Here is a 3,373-nt window from a genome sequence, read left to right as displayed (position 1 = left end):
ATGATGATCAGATGCTACCTCCACATGATGACTGGAGGCTCCTCTGCTAGAGTCCAGTCATTTCCAAAGAGCTCCCTGAGCCTTTGAATTGCATTTTCACAAATATTTTTCAAAGGATTAGTCACTCGATTCACCACGCCACTCGATCCTAGCAACGATGCAAAGTTAGATCAATCGAGTGGCACTAGATGATTGATATACAAACAAGTTTGCCCCTCTTGATAGTACGGCCATCTATCCTAAACCCAGTCATAAACTTCTCTACACACCTATGACCGGTGAAATGAAATGCCCTACAAATATACATTTGCCTTGTGCATTCCATTCCATCTCCTCCGATGTTGATGCAACACATGCACCAACCAATCACAAATGATATGATCCACTTCATATCATCATGTGACCATATTGGTTCATCGATCTTGACTTCACTTGCTCTTCACCATTGCTTTGGTCCATCGGCACCAAGTCATCACAACTTGCCCTTCACACTTGTAACCGGTCCATGAAGCCAAGTCTTGTCTTGATCTTCTCTACCTTAATCACATGACTCCATGTCATGTCCCATATGCAATGAGCTCCTTCTTCACATGTGTGAGCTTTGCAAAATCACCGAGCCATTTTCATCTCCATGGCATGTGTTACTCACACACATGTACATATGAACTAATCACCTGTGTATCTTACATTAAACACATTAGTCACCTAGGTTGTCACTCAATTACCAAAACCAAACAAGGACATTTCATCTTGGCCGAGCTTAGGTTTCTCGTCGATCGGGAGCCTAAGGCTCGGGCAAGCCCCCGAGCCCTAAGCAGAGGCCTTGGCATGCTTAGGTTTGGGCAAGTAGGATCACCTAGGGGGTCTCTTTGGTCAGGGACCATAGATCTCAAGGCTTAACATACCCATATGTTAAGATCTCATAAGTCATCATGCGGGTGTCGTTGCTTATTACTCTTGGAGCTTGCCAATTCCTAGACAGCTTGGTGATTGTGTCTCCATGAAGCACGCAAGAAGATTGTGTGGTGCTCTGGTGAAGGCTTTGTGAGGGGCTATTGAGCTCATCCCCGCCAAAGGAAGGCGAAGAGCATCTCTAGTAGAATCGAGGCTTGTGTGGGTGTCTAGTTGATTTGTCTAGCTCAAGGTTTAGTGAGTTGGAGCCTACCTCGAGGGGTATTATGAAGCTTGAGGGCTAGGAGCTAACAAGAGGAGCAGCAAATCCTAGAACTTGCCTCAACGTGGACTAAGTGACCGACAAGTCGCTGAACTATGGGAAAAAACATCGTGTGTCATCCTCTACATTGTGGTTTGCTTATCTCAACACAAGTTTACTTCACTGCAACATTTTGTGCTTGTGTTGTTGAGCTAGTGCTTAGTGTTTACCACTTTCTTACTAGTATTGTGCCGATAAAGCTCTAGCGCGCTTGCTTGTGCTCTAGTTGCTTAGATTGTTTCATCTTGCAAACTAGAATTGTTTAGGTGATCTTCCTCTAACTCGGCGCCCTTAGATGCTCTCTAGTTCAATCTTTTGTAAGGTGCAAGCAAATTTAGATAGAGGATGTGTAGTCGCTGGTTCACTTCCACTCTTAAATTGGCTAGCTTGTGTGATTATTTTTAGAAATGACTATTCACCCCCCTCTAGTTAGCCATCTCGATCCTATAAAGGTGTACTATAGGCACCAACTAAAAACTAGACATTTGAAATCCACATAGCGAAATTGTTCGGTGTGTTTTCTTGTGTAGCACTAAAGAAATCCAATGTCCTACAAACTCAAAGAACCAACTAGTCATTATTGTATGATTTATCTAATGTAGCATCGGAGAAATCCATGAGTATTCAGCAAAGAAGCACCAAAAAACATGCTCTCTGTTTTTATTATCCGGTGACCACTAGAGAGATCTAGTGCCTTAAGAACCTCTTGAATCATTGTGAACCCTCTTTGTTTTCTTTCTCTAGTATGCATCAGAAGTATAGAGTGGTGCTATCGGAGCAAACCCTAGGTAGGCTCTTTTCTATTTCTCTGGTGCCCACACTAGAGAAATCTAGTGCTTATAAATTGTGTTCAAACTCATCCAATTCAAACACTTTGAGTTTGAATTTGGGTTTCATCCACTCTTGGGCTTCATCTGAGCTGCCTAGTGCTAGTTTTCACAAGTGTGCATCACATCAACTCTCTAAGTTTACCTAGGTCAACCTATCTGTTCATACCCCTTTACAATATGGCCAAAGGAAAAAATAAGAACATAAACTACAAGTTTCTCACAATGTCAAATGACACTTATAATTATTCCATTCTTAACCTTGATGCATATCCTTTGAAAATTGATTGAAATGCATGAGTAGGGACATGAATCTTAATTCCCAATCAATCATCATCATTGTGACCTCACTAAGTAATGCCGCTATAAAAACACATGTTAGTTACAATGATTGTGTTATCATTAATTGTCAAAGTTGAATTAGGGTTCTAGATGCTTTCACCCATGCTTTCCAAATCCATTCCAATAAACCAAAATTGATAGAGCCGAGGAAGAAGCCCATATAAGCGAAGGTGAAAAGGTCAGACAACAACCGGGCCCAGCAACTAGACCATCTCACATCTTGCTCATGTTCAGTCTAGAGAGCTCTCGAGAGCTCCCAAAGCAACCGGACATCTCAGGGTCCTGTCCCTTCAAACACATGTCAAAGCGCTCAACCGGACCCAGAAAACATGGTCTAGACCATAAAACCGGACCCAGGGGATAGAGTCCTGAGCACTAAAATGATGATAACTCTTAGCTCTGAACTTTGATTTTGATGATCTTGGACATTTTAGAAAGCTTATGCAGAGGGTTACACATCCCACATGCATATTTGATCCAAAGCACAAAGGATCAACATAGAATTCTCATCCAAGATCCATCAAAGTCCAACATAGACCAGCAGGACCATCTCACATTGGTCCTGTTGCCCTCGCCACCAGGGTCCTGTTGACCTTTTCACCTCCAAATCAACTCAAACTTCTTCTCCTTTGCAAATGTGCCAACACCACCAAGTGTACACCATCATGTGCAAGTGTGTTAGCATTTTCACAAACATTTTTCAAAGGATTAGCACTCTTTTCACCACACCACTTGATCCTAGTAACAATACAAAGTTAGATCACTCGAGTGGCACTAGATGATCGATATGCAAACAAGTTTGCCCCTCTTGATAGTACGGCTATCTATCCTAAACCCGGTCATAAACTTCTCTACACACCTATGACCGGTGAAATAAAATGCCCTATAGGTTATACCTTTGCCTTGTGCATTCCATTCCATCTCCTTCAATGTTGATGCAACACATGCACCAACCATATCATAAATGATATGATCCACTTCATATTATCAT

The sequence above is a fragment of the Miscanthus floridulus genome, chromosome 13 (genome assembly GCF_019320115.1).
Source record: "Miscanthus floridulus cultivar M001 chromosome 13, ASM1932011v1, whole genome shotgun sequence".
NCBI classification, from domain to species: Eukaryota; Viridiplantae; Streptophyta; class Magnoliopsida; order Poales; family Poaceae; genus Miscanthus; species Miscanthus floridulus.
Note: the sequence above shows the minus strand (reverse complement) of the source record.